General features: G+C 34.6%; 1 protein-coding gene across 2 annotated transcripts in view; it reads right to left on the bottom strand.

Moving 5' to 3' along the window:
• The window catches only part of LOC134536153 (FMRFamide receptor), a 289,995-nt gene that overhangs the window by 148,700 nt on the left and 122,801 nt on the right, over positions 1–18,494 (bottom strand). The window contains exon 1 of one of the 2 annotated variants that reach the window (XM_063375771.1): positions 17,217–17,767. The exons of the other annotated variant lie outside the window; for it this stretch is intronic. The gene's annotated coding sequence lies outside the window, so the exon portion shown is untranslated. Of the gene's footprint in view, positions 1–17,216; positions 17,768–18,494 lie in introns of those variants that run through there. 2 annotated transcript variants of the gene reach the window in all.

The following is an 18,494-nucleotide window of genomic DNA, read 5'->3' as shown; positions in this document are numbered from 1 at the left end:
AGAGACGGTATACGACCCTTGAAACACGAAAGCACTTAAATGCTGAGGTAAATAGACAAGCTAACATTTAACGTAAAATATTTGCTTATAAATATTTGTCATATCAGGAGTGGTATTATAAAATTTGTGAATATTTATTTTTGTTGTTATTAAATTTTATGAAATGTATTCATGAATAGGTTTGCTATTACAAAGATACGTTGATAACTCCCGCGATGTTCACATATGTACGCGCGGTCGGCTATCAGAGCGACGGCGGCTCGAGTCTGTTGCACAAACTTTTAGAGCTCATCAATTTAAACTTCCATGGTGAGAGCAGTTCACTGCATTTTCTTTTCTTACTAAAATTTTTCCTGAGACGCGCCTTAAGAAGTATGACTTCAAATCATCCCTGAAGAACCACGAACGTGGATTATTCGGGCGTCAGGTCCGGGGTATGTGAATGTTATGTTTCTCTATTTGCTGCGATGACAGGAACAACTGTCACACGAATGGCGAACCCGAGAGGAGACGGCTTGTAACAGCGTGGATAAAACAGCACCGAAACCTTTAAACAACTTTATGTACGCGTTGTAGCATAATGCTAAAAAAAAAAAAAAATCACACGTGCCTAAGGTTAGTCCGAATTCGACCAACATACTACGACTGCAGGCTCGTTACGAAAAATGAAGCTGAAAACATTTTCCACGCCTTATGGTATAAAGTGCTACACCTCTGAAGTTGAATTTGAACTGGTTTATTACAAATAATCTAGAAAGTTTTTAAGATGATATAATAAGCGTCCAAGCAATCTTTAATAAAAAAAAATAACGTTCTAAAACTACAGCAAAGTTTGAAATAATTTTGGGGTAACTCATTTATTTCCCATGCCTTTTTGTAACGTGGAAGTATATTGTGGATTTAAAAGGTGGATTACTAACCAACCGGTGAAAAACAGCTTTTAATTTCCATTAATTATTTCTTTAAAAATACCTTTAAGGGCCCCGCCTACCTGGGCACACATACGGTGTTCAGAGCTTCAGAAGAAACCACGCTATTTAATAACTGCTCGAGATATCCAAGAGATGTCTGTTTACGTAAAGCAATTAGGAATTCGTTGACGGCGGATGAGTAGCTCTGTTTCTGTATTTCCGTTATTATGTTTTTAAACTGTGTTTTTAGGAGAGTGGAAAGAGCCAAAATGCATGTCTCCAGAGTGATTTTTAGACATTAGACATCCGGTACAGATTATTGAAAACACTCAGGATTTGCCCTACACCTTTAGCGCCATTCATCTGCTATATAGTGCGATAGTTATCACTCAAATTTCATAGTTGTCGCATGCACGATGAGAAGTCTGCGCGCCAGTTCAGAGCCTTGCGCCTAGAGGCGATACTGCGATAAGAGCACCAGCGAGCGTTGGCGTTATCACACCGCCTTACGAGCAAAAATACAAACCCTGACTAGGTGGGCACCTAAAGGCGTGTACTCCACTTAAGTGCCCCTTAAAGGCGTGTGCCTCAATTAAGTGTCCCTGATTTGAAGCACCTATATCATGATAATGTGTAGTGCATGTTGCAAACATGCCAGGCGTTGTAGGTATTTTTTTTACTTTTATATTATTGATACTGGGCACACAAACTGATCTCTTTGTTTTAGGCAGGTACTGCTCTGGCATTTTCCTGAGGTAGGGCTATGAATAAACTGGAATCCAAACCCTGTGTAGGAAACCGAGATAAAAAAAAGACATACATAATGTATTTCGGGTAAGCTATTGTTCTTGGCTAAACACGCACTTATAGTTAAGGTGCCACGAATATGGAAGTAGAACCAATGAACAATAAAAATATAATTATGAAGGAAATTAATCGAATGAGAAATTAGTTTTGAAATCAGTCAAATATAAATGGTACATTTTCTCGGCACCAAGGACTGCCTTCGTATATGTCAGGATGAAGCCAGGTGGTAGGTTAACCATTTCATTAACAGGAGACTTTCAGGACGTGATTTCAGTAAATCTACATTACAAGCTGATGAACTCGTTATTCGCTACCGAAGTCTACAAGCAGTACACTCTCTCACTGCCCTTTGGATGTGAAATATCTCGAAATTTGCTTTATTAGTGTTGCCCTTTGACCTACGACGACCGTATGTACCTTCGTTAGCTATCTAAGCCTTTTATTTGTAGCCACATAGTGATTAGTCGATAAGTGAATTTTATAGTTAGCGTATATGATTAGGCCCATTAGAAATATGTCCTCATTGTAAACATTACACAAACCATGTTTATTCATTTCTCAGTTTATCCAAAAAAGTTTAAAATAAAAAATTACTGTGTTTTGGCTTTAGCCTAATGTAAACAACTTAAAATCTGAATTTAAAGAAAAAAAACTTTCCTTATTGCAACGCTGGAGTCTGAGATAATCATATGCACAAATGTTCAGCTCTACAAATCTTTTTGGTGGAGTCTTCGTTATCAGTAAGTAGTGAGTCTTATTTAGGTTTCATGTATAGAAGAAGGTAATAAAATTAATATTAAAAATATGATTGCTCTTCTTTCACAATTCCGAAAGTTAGTCTCAAAAAACGAGTTTGGTGACAATTTACAAACTAGGAACTTCACCAGTTTTAACCATGTTTGTACGCTGCAATTCGTCAAATACAAAGAAAGCAAAACCTTGCATTTTTTATTAGTGACGCCGTGGTTTAGTGAAAAAACAAGCGACGCGCACACACACTCGGGGTATAGAACAAAATAACTTTCATTTTCAATTTAATTGACATGAGTTATTTCGGTATATATGTAACTGTAGAGTGTCTCATTTATTTATTTATTTTCAATTTGACAGTTCTTGGAGGTAGTAGCAGTGCTCTACGTATTTATGCTACTGTTTTTCTGTCGACAGTGCTCGTAACTGACTTTATGTGAATGTGAATGTTCGTCTTCCAACATTACGTCTCATTTTGCAAATGACGTTTAGGATTCGAGTACCACTGGCACTACGTTTGAAAACTGTACAATTTTCAGGATCAGTTACATGACATGGACTTTATATTTTAGACGAAATAATGGGAAATATTTTAGTAGCGATAAATCGTTCGCAATTTTCAGCAGCATCTTCTATTACACAACTTCGAGGTTATGTACGGAGAGCAGATCGCAGGAAAGAAAGGTAAGGTGGTATAGCTATATAAAATGCAGGCTCTCCTGCGAACATTATTGCCGACGGTAAATCCCAGCATATCGCGGCGAACAACTGCTCCATTCCCCCCCCCCCTAGTTTCTGTGTAAACAACCCCCCTCCCCCTTATATGGCCGGGCGGCGCGGGGTTTATGGCCCGCGCGGGGGTATTCCTCCCATAATGAAGAGGAAATTAGTTGAGCGGGAAATTGCTTCTGCGTCAAAGCGATCGATGCCGGATTGTCCCAGACGCGCCGAATGTGTCTGCAGCGGCGAGAGTGCCGTAAAACTAGCCAGGTCGTTCCGTGACGTACTTGCGCTCGAGTAATCGGAAATAACATCATCCAGGCAGGAAAAAAAAATCGATTTTTTTTTTATATCAGTCGACTAACGTAACTCGATCTTCATTCCAAATAATTTCATGGACATGCGCAAAGGGGGTGGCTAGTCTGCACGATTGCATGGTAACTGTGTGAAGCCGTATTTTTTCACTTCACCTAATAGTAGCGCCATATTGGTTGTACGCACAAAACATTGACTGAAGTGTAGTGTTTTAGTGTTTGCATTGTGGAAACAGTTTTGAATGACGGGGTTTAAAATTTACTCTTATTAACCTTCATCAGACGTTATCAAGCATTATACTCGCAATGTTTTTGGCAGAACAATATGGTTATGGCGAGGTTAAAAAGTAACTTCAACTACATGCGTACGTTATTGCTGACTTATACTGATTGTCATAAAAAAAACCTCACAAATGGACAACTAACGTTGTACAGTTATCGTAACAACAGTCTCGTTGTTGTCGGCCAATCGTGTTCGTCTGTGCTGTAATTTTTGTGAACAAATTTCTTCCTATGAATTATTTGTGCTGGCTAAGCATATAACATTTGACATCAGCCGATATTGGCTAGCTATCCGTGTTTTTATATTTTTATATTTTCTGTTCATTCGTGAGGGATTTTTTTAAGACAGCCAGTGTAAATAAGACATGGAGTATTTCCATGAAATTATTTTAATAAATCTTACTAATTGCAAGAAGTATTAGAAATCGTTTTAAATAAACTTTCAATTTTTTTTAATTGTGTTTTAAAAGGTGACATCCAGCTTTTCACAGAATGAAAAATAAGAACCTAACGCTTAATACATAATTGCATAAAGAAGATAACAGAAATGTCACTAGTTCTGTATTTTTTAAAGAAAAAATGACTTCAGGGATATATACGTCTTTGATAGTTTACTTTAAATATAATAGAAAAACCTCCCGATTTAAGGATAAAAACCAGTACATGAACACATGGAGAAGGAGTCAATATCAGCTGATGTCAAATGCTAAGCGCCTAGACAGCACAGAGAATTCCGTAGAAAGAATTTAGTCTGACAATACAATTACAATAATTACATAACAGACGAACACAGCATTAATTGACAGTGGCAAAAGAAAACAACAAAAAAACAAACAAATTATATCAGCTCGGTTGATTAAAATGCAAAACATGTCAGTTAAGGTTCTTGTTGGAAGGTGCGGTTAATTTTCCTGTATGTTTCGGTTTCTGTATACTTTAGTGGTGATTCAGCAGTTTTACTTGGTGACTAGGGCACATCTAGGAAAATAAGGCTACCATCGATTACCATTTCATATATGAACTGGATGGATAGCCTAACATTCCAGTATAAACCAGAAAAGGCGTATGCACATGAAATTGTTTAAGAATCCATTTGCACCTTTCTACACCCAAACCCAATATTATATCCATATATTATGATTAAAACATTATTTTTTTATCACGAAAGGCAGAAAGAACAAGAAATAAAAGTAGAGCATCCAAACTGTACTAACTTGTGTCTTGCTAAATCATCAGGAATATAGAACACATCTAATAAATATATTTGAGATATATAATGTGTTATCATTGATAAGTATCAAAACAATAATAGTACGGAAAAGGAATTTATAATCTTAATGCTTAGGTTATTCAGTCGATATAACTGCATAAGACTTCTGGTTTAAGAATTATACTCGAAAAGTCTAAAAGTAATCACCAATAGTTATAGTTTTTTAAATTTAATTGTAAATCAGGGCATGTAATTTTGTGTGTATTGTAAGTATCAAACTTAACATTAAAATAATATCACTAGGAATGTTGCATACAGAAAATATGGATGTTTCAGGATTTTCTGCGACTCTTCTTTAAAATAATATACACTTGGATATCCAATAAACTCTTTTGTGATAACTATTGCAACTCCTTGATCAAAAATTTGCTTTTTAAGTCCATAATAAAATATATAAATAACTCTGAATTACATCTCCAAGTCATTCACACACATTCCTTATACGATAGTTAGTCGTAGTTTCGCCATATTGACAATGTCTCATTTTAAAGTTACTTAATCCTACATTACGTGCCCTAATAGGATCAAAGTGTCATAGTACAGCATAAAGTATTAACTTAGTACATATAATACATACTTCATCACACATAATACATATATAATACATACTTCATCCATAGAGTAAGTTTTCAATATCAAACAATTTCAAAAATCTATGGTCAACACGAACGATTTGTTTAAATTAAAATACAGCATAGTTATCATGCTATAAGAGAAATAAAAATGACAATCGTGATGACGATGACAATAGCGGTCATAGAGTCACTGACTGGTGGAACTGCTCAATGTTCATATACCATTAAAATCACAGATAATAATACAAGAACAGTTCATGCTTCTGTGACCATCTTTTGGCACACCTTTGTAAGAATCCAACAAAGAACGTAGTTTGTATTCATTTAGACTTATATAAATTTTGGACTGCATCACTTAATGATACTCAATTCTGTCAGATAAAAGTCAGTGTTATTCCAGATGAAAGTCAGTGTTATTCCAGATGAAAGTTAATATTTTTTTCCCGAGGACAGTTGTGCGAACAGTTTTAATTTCCCGAAAAGAATTTCTGTTAAATGGTCTTAAACGATTTCGACAGTGAGTTCACTAGAGACGACAGACACCATTAAAGCCTGGGACATTGGGAAAGGAATTGTACGTGTCCTATTGTAAGGAAAAAAAAAATCAGTATTTGCCTGCAGTGTTTTCATAAAAACCATGAAAAACAGGAATTAGGATAGTCTTAACAGGATTCGAATTCGTTTCCTACATCTCAATCCAGTGGAGATTGAGTGGTCAGATTACTCACCTTGTCAGCCCAAAATTGATAAACTAATTTGCCAATATAACTGTCATAAACGGATAGCTGACGCAGCTAGCACATTACTGTCAAATGCCACTTTGCATGCAGTTACTGTTTCACCTCTTGTAGTGTTCAGGAAAGGAGTAGGCGACCTCTTATCAAAAGGCGAAAAGCGCACAACTGAGCCCTGATCTGTTTGCCCTTAATGAAGTCTGAGTTTCTTATTATAACAATTATATGTATGATACTATAATTTGCAGTATTAGCGACACTGAATTATGGTATTTTAACGAAAACTCCGAATAAATGTTTGCTTTAATCTCTTGATATATCTCCTTTAATATTATTTAACACAGAACAACCCTTTTAAGAAAATCCAAGTTAAGGAAATTTCGTGCTTAAAATTGTTTAAAAATTAGTATTTCAATTATAAATAAAAACATAGTGCTAAAAACAAGTGTAAGCAAAGATGTTATTTAATAGTTTTTATGTTTATTACCCGAATTTTATTAATAATGTCTTTATAAACAGTTTTTTCTTTCAAATGTAACCCATATCTACGAAACCGAGACCTCTATGACTGTTGTTTTTCGAATATCAACGCAATGCACGGACCCTTCTCAGGACTATGATGTTTGTTAGCTGAAATAGTTTTCTATGATGTTATGTTATGTTTTTATTTTAAATCTGTGTTATTTTACACTTATCTCATCTTTGTTGACAGTTTCCATTGATACATTTATTTGGGAAAAAGGTTAATGTGACGGCTTTCCAGCCAATCAGGAAGTAGCATTTTGTTAATTTAAGAACATTTTAAATTATTAAAAAAAAAGAATGTTTTAGCGTCCGATATGGAATAGTGTTACGGTATTATGTGGTGTTGAATCCTTTGAATATTATGTGCAAAATGGATTCTGACAATTAACAACAAAGCGAAGTGTTTAAGTAAAGTTGATAAGTGTTTTGATATATAAAACATTGTAGTTATTTGCGATACTGTAAAGTGAGCGGCAATTTCCGTGGGTACATTTTTCTGCACATTTCGCCTCACTCACATATTTTGCACTAATTAAATAAACAATATTGCATGTGTATCAGTTTCTCGCGATCATAAAACACTGTTAAAACGTGACTATCAGCAACAAGACTTATAGTGGGGTAGGATAGCTGCAAAAAACTTCACAACTGGCAACCAATGCGCCCCTTTGGATTCTGATAGTACATGGGTAGACGAGTCTAAAAAGCCTGGGACACAAATTTTCTTCACCCTCTAGCGGTGTTGATGACGTAATCAATATGGCCGCCAAAGTTTTGTGACAAGCTTCTACGTTTCCTTATATAACTTGGGTTTTTATTTTGATATTAACCTAAATTTAAAGTGATTATTAATCAGTAGGAAATGCGCTTTCTAACGGCATATTTGACGTCATTGTTTAGGTTCATAAATCTTAAATATTATTTATTTTATTAAAATTTTGTATTTCATTTTTTATTTTTTCGAAATATTTTGCTAAATAACCTGGAATCTGTTACATTTAGCTGAAAACTTGCCCTATACGTTTTTGTTTGTCAGAAAATTATCTTGTAAACGGTATACATGACTTCTATTTTATCAAAAACAGTTGCTGAAAATTCGCCAAAACAATGTATTGTTGCACAGCGAGTCGTTATGGCAAAATGTAATTTATAAGGGTTCCGAAAAGTAATACTTAGATATTTTTGTAACTGTTTATGAGGAAAATGTAATAATTATAATTTTTTATGTTTATGTAAATATATACTAGCTTTTTAGGGGGTATTTTTTAAAATCCTAGGCCCTCTTGCCTAGCGTATCGGTTTCTGCATTTCATGCACAAAATGAACTTGGTGTTAGAAAAATAAGGTCTAATGCATCATTACTTCCACTTTTAAATGACGAAATTGCGACGCCAGCAATGGTACGTCATATGATGGATATCATAGTAATGGCTACAGCAAAATTAAATGGAAATCAAACACCCGTGATTACATGTGACCAACCAGTATATGATATTGGGAAGCAACTGCAATGGAAATTTCCTGACAAGTTTGGTGAAGATCGCATCATACTCATGATGGGTGGCCTTAGAAATGATGGTCATTAACTTACTTGGCAAGTGGTTAACTGGAAGTAGATGGACTGAATTAGTAACAACCGCTGGTATTGCAAGTTCTGGTGTTGCAGAATCTTGCCTTACATCTTTGCATGTAAAAAGATTTCGGTATGCACACGAAGTTTCTTAAACTATCTTGCATTGTCTACATACCAACAAAGCATGTGTAACAAAATCCAGCATCAGCAGCGACGGCATTGAACTGTGGATTTTATCTAAAACATCTGAATGTCCTCAGTTCCAATACTGGAACACAGTCATCAAACTGGAGTCCCTTCTAGTGCAACTTGTATTGAGTTTTCATACATCTAACTTTGCAATGTACGTCGATACTTTGGCTCAGTTATGTCCGTGGACATTTGCGTTGGACGCAGTCAACTATTCTCGTTGGTTGACAGTATTTGTACGCACTCCACTGGACCTTCCAGAAAAACATCCAGATATATATGCTGAATTTCTTTGTGGCAACATTACCAGCAGCAAAACTGCTACACCGTTTTCTGCAATATCTGACGATCAGCTTCATGAACACAATAACAAAGTTATAAAGGGTTAAGTTGGAGCAATTGGAATCCTTGATAGTGAAAATTCTCTGCTTAAATGGATGGTAGCAGGCCCTAGGATCAGTTCTGTAATTGAGGAATTTGAAGAGAAATCAAATTTAAAAGATGACAAAAATGTGGACGCAAAGCATCATTAAGATAACAATGCATTTGAGAAAAGATTCATGACACATGCCAAAGAAATGATTAAATTCTTGACAGAACAATGAAATCCGTTTGAAGAAACCGATTTAGTGTCAGTAGAGAGATCCAAAATAATTCCAAATGTCGAAGCTGTCAAGTGTGTTATGGAAGCATTTGCTGTAGGGCTGAAACAGTATGATGAATATGTTGTGTCCCGTCTCGATCAAGCTAAAAATTCAATTCATGAAATTATTCCGTGAACCAACATTCACATTTTCAAGACTAAAACAAATAACAAAAAACAAAAAACAGATAAGGCAAAATCCAAGATTGCTAACTTGCATAAAGATTCAAACTTGTTCTGCAGATTGTATGTTGCATCTGAAGCAAGGAATGGCAACATTAATGATTTCTTTGCGCGTGAAAACCAAATGTACCCACCATATATATCAGATTATGGAAAACTCCGAAAACCACCCAACAAGTCAGATATTATTGAATGCGACACAGTTATCACTTTTTGTGGCGTTGGCAAGAAGACTGCTTGGAAGGTCTGGATGTCATTTCGCGAAATTGATTGTGTATGGAATCAGCTCTGTACAGGCACCTGTGATACTGATGATGAATGTCATGATCTGTTGCAGCGATTTATTATTCTACTATATGATCAAGCATCAGATCTTCAGAGCATCAATAACTGCAGACGAGTGTTATTTACAAGAAAGTATCGAGCAATCGAAAACATACCTCCTACAGTAGATGCTTTAAAACAACACATCAAACGAGCTACTCTCCAAGCAAGAATTTGGAACAAAAGTCTCGTTGCACAATACGCAATACCCTCGCCAACCCAGTGGGGATGGAACGTAACTTCAGGAGGATCATACCGACCTGTGTGGACAACAATACCAGAAGTGTCAAAACACTGTGTACAACTGTACTTGCCTGTACTTGCCGCAAGCGATGCACATCTTGTAAATGTGTTAAAATGGGAATACGATGTAGGAAATTCTGTGAATGTGAAGGACAGTGCTCCGACAGTGATCGGTAATCTCAAGTGAATTTACAGAAATCATTAAGGTATTATTTCATATGATAGCAATATATTATTTTATTTGGATATTATGGCTGACATTAGTGTGTTTGACAATGTAGAGGATATTATTGGATTTGGATGTTAAATTGTATCAATGTATTGTAAGTACATTCTTGTGTTTCTCATACTTGTACTTAATTTTAATGTAACTGATTTTAAAACGGTAATGAAAATTTCATAGCCCTAAAAAAGCTTGAATTTATTTAAATGTACATAAAAATTACAATAATTACATTTCCTACATAAACTATTACTTTTCGAAACCCGATAAATTACATTTTGCCATAACGACACGCTACATTGTTTTGGCGAATTTTCAGCAACTGTTTTTGATAAAATAGAAGTCATGTATACTGTTCAAAAGATAATTTTCTGACAAACAAAAACGTATAGGGCAAGTTTCAGCTACATGTAACAGATTCCAGGTTATTTAGCAAAATGTTTCTAAAAATTAAAAAATAAATAAAAAAGTTTAATAAAATTTAAAATATTTCAGGTATTATGAAACTAAACAATGATATTAAATAAACCGTTTGAAAGCACATTTTCTACTGATTAATAATCACTACAAATTTAGGTTAATATCAAAATACAAACCCAAGTTATATAAGGAAATGTAGAAGCCTGTCACAAAACTTTGACGGTCATTTTGATTACGTCATAAATACCAATAGAGTGCCAAGAAAAATTGTGTCCCGGGCTTTTTAGACTTGTCTACCCATGTACTATCTGAATCCAAAGGGGCATATTGGTTGCCAGACGTGAAATATTTTGGTATAATTTTAAGATAACCTACCCCACTATTATGTAATACGTGTATTTTATGAGTGAAACAACAAATATTGAAACTGAAAATTATCTGTAATTTTTCGTTCTTACACACACTCAGTGGTCCTACTGAAAGTTTGTGTGACTACCACTGAGCTTTAGCTAGCCGAAGCGAACCCCATTACTTAAAAATATCAGTAAACTATTAACAGTGTGGTGTTATTTTCGAAGGCTTATAAACTGACCTAAATTGAATGAACAATTGCTATTTTTAATGTTTCCGACCTATATCCAGCATTTTATATACAAAACTAGTCTTGCGGCCATGAAATATCTATTGTTTTAGGTATTATGTATAAAGGTTATATTGTAAATTTATTACATTGAAAGCAACTTACATAACGTGTTTAAAATATACCTTTAATCATACACTTTTACAGTATATGATGTGTATGTTATTTATTACTAAAACTATGTAATTTATTGTATGTTTTCAACAAGGCTCTAGGTATAAATAATTTCATTATATCGGTTTTGTTTGGATTTTATTATTTGAAGATAAGTGTTGTTTTTTCCCCTCAAAGAACTACAGTACTTTATCCTGTTACAACACACTTAATTTTGCTGATCAGTGTGATACTGTTAATATTCTTGTTTAATCATTTCTCTCAATTTTAAGCTAGTCAAATTAAATGAGAGTAATATTAGCAGGCACATATAAAATATATTTTGTTACGGTACAACATACTATTTAATCCTCTACTGATAAGTTTTCCCTGTTTATAATTTTAAAATTCTAAGTAATTTAAAGAACTTATTAACCGGGTTTTACTGTAGTAATTCGCCATTTTATTAAGTAGTTGTTATTTCATGTTACCTGTATTTGATCTGTAACGTAACTGTGAAAAGCTGCCTGGATATCAGCGTGATCCCGTTACATTTTTTTTGAGTGATATGTTCCTTTCACTTTGTTTTTGCATTTGCATTGTGCAAGACTGTTTTGACTGGAACTAACCTAATACATGTAATAATTTGAGCAAAGGCTTGAGTTTTTTTGGAGTACCTTACGTAATAAAACGCACGTGTCTTTTTTTTTTTTAACATTTTCAGATTTTCATTGTTCCGTTGACAAAAATTACGCCAATGTCGAGAGCTACCCTCGGAAGAAAAGAATCGGCCCACACCCAACAAGAATCTATGCGATACGCAGTATAATATTTAGAAGTACGCTTTCCCATACTTAACTTAGTTGCGTTTGCTAGGCGCAGATGTGAATATTTAGTTCTTCGTTTATCTTGTGCGGGAAAGCAAGTGGTGCTAAGAAATTGTACGTGTTACATACATAATTTTCATAAAAAATATATATACAGCATGTCTCAGTTCTTGATGGTCAACCTCTGGGAACGAATTTTATAGTTAAAGAGGAAATAATTTTTGGAGAAAAAATCTTCGTTAGGAGATATTTCACAATTTATGTTTTGCTAAATTCTCGCTACCTTACCGCGTTAAAACGGTCTTAATGACATAGATATAAGGCTTTAACTAATAAGATTTTAAAATAAAATTGTTTGCTTTTGAAGTGTACCTACAAAGTTAGGGCATTTAGAACTGATATTAATTGCATTATCGCTTCGGCCATGTGCCGGAGGGTTTGATAAGGAACGTAATAAAAACGTACTAACCGAGTTACTTACCCTTAATGTGCGCAAGACAGAGGTTGAGTTTAAAACATAGTCCTCATTCATGAATGACCATTGACCACAACCACCCCAGAAATGAGCTCCATAAAACTTTAATTAAAAAACGCACGGACTTAACTAAAAATATTGAGTCACTCAGGAGAAAAGTGCGTTAGTAAATCTCGATCAGATTTTAATGGCATAAGTTTAATTAATTATTTAGCGTATTTTCCGTACTTATTATAGTAAAAAATATATATTTTTTCAATATGGATTAAAATGAATACTCAGAAATGAATATAAATAAAATTTAAAAACTTAAACATTTCAAAGTGCCAAAAAAAAATATTAATACTTGTTTTCTTAATATTCCAGAATGTTACGATTGTTCTGTTACTACATATTTGGGAACGGTTATTTTTTATGTATTTCGTAAATAATTGGAGTAATAATGGTTTGTCTACAGCCCATAAGCCATCAAAACTTGATTAGTATTTTTTACTGGTATGCTAGAAAGCACTTAATGCTTGAACTAACCTAAATTCTTTACAAAATTCCAAACAGAATCAATGTGAAATAAAGGACAGGCGTTTGCAAATATCGGTTACAGAGGGAACTGGCAGTAGTGTTAGCGGGTTAGTCATGGTGAGATGAACAGTGCATCTCAAAAATTAAAATTAAATTTAACGTTTATCAGGTTCACACGTGGTCCCATAGTAAATAATTTAGTTTTAGCCAAATGGTCAGTAAAATTGGGTTGTGTTCTTGATGAAAAAGATAGTTTTATAATTAAATAATAGTCCTTGACATATTTCCTTTAAAAATTTAAAAATTCGAATTCATCACATAAAAATTTCAATGTTATGTCAACGTAAACTGTTTTAGCCCAATTTTCTTACATGTCTTTAGAAACATTTGTAAAATATTTTCTGGCTTAGGTTTTAATATCTCTAGATAAAGACAAAACCTCTTGATTGGAGCGTGTTTAAGAAATAAACTATAACACTACTAGCAGCTTGCGTGGCATATTTAATTGAAGCGAGGCACACTTCAAAGGGCGCCTTGCCTGCATTTGCAGTGCCTCATTTAAAAAGTTTACAAGCTGCATTATTTTTCTCATTGGTAGTGCTGGTTATTGTTTTTATCTTGCGATAGTTATTAAGGTTAGTGACTGAGAACTTGTAGTGAAAAAAGGATGCGGTTGACATTAATACGTCTCCCATTAATACATCTAAATATCTATATACTTTATTATCCCTTCAAAATGTACGTTTCACCATAAACGTTTAGATGCTTATATTCGCATCAAGAACATATCTCAAACTTACTGTTGTTGGACCCCATGTTTTGAGCCTCAGAAATAAAAGAAGACGATCTTGGTCCACGCAAAATATATCGTTGCAAAATTTTTTGTTGCTGTATTTATCCCTCACATAACTCAGTCTCATTTACGTTATGATAAAAATATAGCTATGCATTCAAGGTAGAATATATTGTGACCCTTACATACCAGTAAAAAAGTTATTTCTGTTTTTTTTTATCTTTATGCTTGCTCATTACCTTAAATTCTACGAGAGAAACCACTTTAAGCCCTTTTTTATACTTATATTACGACTCATAAAATATTTTTCTCAGCCGTGTATTTTATACACGAAGGAAAATATTATCACTACAGGCTTTCGGTGCAGCGTTTAGAAATCTTGGATAATTTGCATATGCTGGAATATTGCTACGGTGACGTCTTATTCTTTAAAACAGGATAAAAGACACGAACAATGTTGGAGATATATGTTGTACAACAATAAATAAAAAGAGGAATGAAGAGATGGCATTCGAAGAAAATTGGATGAAATATTTTGCGTTGACAGTATTAATAGCAATAAGAAGTAGCCAAGGGGAAGACCAAATTCGCAGGAAGATTGAGATTGTGAGATATTGTACTCAAAGAGCGCGACGAAATATTCTGAATAAAGGAAAATGACGGAAGATAAATACGCAGGAAGACTATGTAGGAATTCAAGGATTCTTAGATGAGCAGGACGACTATGGTTTCTATTTAAATTAATAAAACAGTTAAATGGAAGAAATGACTTCTACAGCCCCGCCGTGTACATTAAAAAAATAATTGATGTTTATTCAATAGTTTTAAAATAAGGAAGAAAAAAAAAATTGGGGAGAAAAATAAACACGCAGTTTCTTTCATGCAAAGAAGAAACTAAGGCCCGTTATACAATGGCACGTAAACAGAGACGCATCTCACGCAACAGAGTTTTCACAACAGCACGCAGACGGAGACGAACTCGTACGTATAAGCTCGGCAATGCTGAGCTCCGTGTGACCAATAGAAGCCGAGTATTTAGCTGCGGTGGTTGCCATGTTTATATTCTAAATTCGTTAAAAATTGTTTCAATACAGTATTATTTTATTTTCTATATTAATTTTTGGTTGAGTTTTATTATAAATATAAATTCTGCCCGTGCTTTGGTATTGAAGCAAATTATATTTTAAAATTAATAAATATTTCGTAACCACAAAATGGAATCTCAATAGTTGCCATTTTTACATTTACATGCATTGTGGGAGCAGCAAAGACGCAATAGTGAAATGTTACGGAAAATCCGTCTCCGTTATGTGATCTGTCTCCGTTTCTGTACCATTGTCGAACAGGCTTAAAAGAATTTAGTTAAGGCAGACCGATCTCTAATCAATATGATATTTGCGTTACTGATAAAAACATACATAAATACAACAATGTCACGTCGAAATAAAGAGTTAGGCCTGCTATTAAATGATACGGATCACGTACGTCTATATGTAAATAACGAAAAACATAATCTACAATAGCAAGCGTAGGGACACGGATACTTAACGAATCTCTAATATTTTCTGTTTACGTTACTTCGTGTGACCAACAGAAGCCGAGTATACGGCCGTGGTGGTAGCCATGTTTGTTTAAGTTTTAAATACATAAAACAAAATGTTTTAATTACAAAAATATTTTCATACACGTGGTACTTTAAGTTTTATTTTTATTATAGACCTATGCAAATACCGACCATGTTTTTAGATCTAAAATATTTTTCGATTAAATTAATGTTTCGTAACCGTGATATACTTGGCCTTTAAATACGTTAGCTAATAAACTTCAGTATTGCCACATTGTGATTGTGATTGTGTTGATTAAATAATTCCCGAGCAATCTCTGTAGTTGCCGTATGTTTGTTTTCACTCACTATTGATAACGAAATGTAAATACCTCGCGCTTCCGTGTCCCGTGTTTCACGCGCCTGAGAATTTTGAAACGGGCCTTGTTAACTTCCATGCGTGAAGAGAATTGCGGGCAAGGTTACACTTGGAGAAGGCTTAGACAGCAAACGATCGATGCTTAAAGAATTGTACATAAATTTCACAAGTTGAAAAACCCCAACTAATGCAGACGTAATAAGGAATACTGCTTAAAAAATCTAGATAATATGTAATTATATATATTTTTTCAGACACAGTGATTTCTTACGTACTAAGAAGCTAATTAAGAAATATTAGGATGTTTTGTTAAATATTGCATACCCCATAATTTATTTTCCGACGTTATATGTACTCGATAACTACATTTTAATATTTTAATCTTAATTTTTTAAAATAATTTTTACTTCATTACAAGTCAACAAATTTTTGCGAACAAAATTGTTCTATCATAATGTAAAGTTCGAGTTCTCAGCCACCATTTTAATCAAACAGCGATTTTAAAACGTTACTACTTATACTGAAAATAGCATCTGATCTCTTGCTCAATCAGATATGTCCTCACGTAAGTTGAGCCACTATGCATACACACGCTAAGTATAGATTTAAAACGCATTATGGAATTCTAATATTTAAATATTTTCTACGTGTAGGTTGTGATTCTATATTTTGAGACGGAAATGTTGCTAATGCATATCTGGTTTATCCTACTTCTAGAGTCCAACGTCTTGATTCGTACAAGGTGTAAATTTTATGATATTCATGCTAATTAGGACACAAAAAAGACAATCTACATAAGTGTAGAGATAAATAATGTATACGACATTAACACTTTTGACGTAAATAATATTCAAAACAAAGTATCTGAAACTAGAAAAAAATAAGCTATAGAAAATATTACGAATTGTGATTATTGAAGGAAATGAATTTGATTATTAAGTATAAAGTTCCTGAAAACCAGTTTTAACCTAATGTCTTAGGTGAAATAACGATTTTAAAAAATCTGTGGGCACCTTACAATAGATCTGCGACAATACGATACCAAAAGAAAAACAGCTTAAATACCTACCTGCATTTTTTATAATTACATTACTTACTACCGGAAAAGTATGATATACGTATCCATTAAAAGGAGGTACAATTGAATTCGTTTGTGGAGGAAGAATTTTTGTTTTATAAATCTAGTTATCCTTTGTATCATATTATAAAAATTCAATAATACTAATTCAATGCAATTAATGTGAACATATTAATAACATACCTTATCAACTTAGCTGGAAATCCATAAATGCATTAATAACTTAAATTCAGAAACCAGCCATTGATCTCCTTTATGTTGTTATCTTCGTGCGCTGCGAAGTCGTATCCACAAGCACAGGAAATCTTCGGAGTAATCATTCAAACCGCAAGAACACTCACTGTGTCACACATATTCGTGTAAAAACGAAACAATCACAGCACTCGAATTGTATGATTGCGTTACGATCCATTCTTTCAAAACCAAACGGGATGGAACACTCCGCACTCTCAAACTCAAGCAGTTCAAGAAATAATCATAAGAAAATTAATTTTTTTCCCCGTGTCAAAATTATGTATGATTTAAAACATGGTAGCACACAAAAATAAAATAAAAAATAAAATATCTGCAAGGGTATTTTAAACAAAATATCACTTCGTAGGTGGATTCGTGAAGGAAGTTTTACGTAACGCAAGGTTACCGCTGCACTGCCGGGCCTCCCTCAACAATGTACGCAGCAGACAGTGGGTTGTGGTAGTCATGTTGGCGACACTGCTCGCTCCCGCCGAAACTTGGCCGCCTTCCCGCCGCCTCGAACACAACAGCGCTGCCGGTCGGTGCCACCGCGCGCAGCAGACTGGCCCCACGAGGGGGAGGGGTCTGCCGGCAGGTTGGCGACACTGCTCACTCCCGCCGAAACTTGGCCGCCTTCCCGGGCAAATCTTCCCATCAGCGCTGGCTGGATGATTCACTCGTGTCGGTCCATGTCACAACCTCGCGAGGAAGGAGCTCGACGCCCACTAGTCTCCAAAGTCATAAACGGTCATGCTGAAAGGGATGGGGAAAATATATATCTCAAGGGCGTTTGCTTGGACAAATTTTCGGGAGAAAAAAAAAAGAGCGCGTGTAACTAAGTACATGTGATAGAAGTGAAACGTCTTTGGAAAATAAAACTTCGATTCGTAAGTGCTCTCTTTGGCGTTAGGAACGTTTCAGAAAATGTTTCACGAAAACGTTGCATTAAAATTCGGCCTTGTAATTGTGATTGAAAATTTACTCTAATCGCTCCCAAAGAAGGTTAAGCTCAAACATATTTAGTTAAATAGCTAAAACAATACTCATATATCACTGTTTAACACACGTTACACAAGTAACTACAAAAACACTTACTTGAAAGAACACAATTTTCTTGGGAATATGGCCCGTGACGCGGTTCACAACAATAAGCTCAAACCTCGTATTGCCTTCTGCCCAAATACTCCCTTACTAGATGCCAGCAAGTCGGATGGCGTCAGGCGCATC

This window comes from Bacillus rossius, chromosome 1 (genome assembly GCF_032445375.1).
Source record: "Bacillus rossius redtenbacheri isolate Brsri chromosome 1, Brsri_v3, whole genome shotgun sequence".
In the NCBI taxonomy this organism is placed as follows: domain Eukaryota; kingdom Metazoa; phylum Arthropoda; class Insecta; order Phasmatodea; family Bacillidae; genus Bacillus; species Bacillus rossius.
The sequence above is the reverse complement of the archived record's forward strand: the minus strand, read 5'-3'. Positions and strand labels throughout refer to the sequence as shown.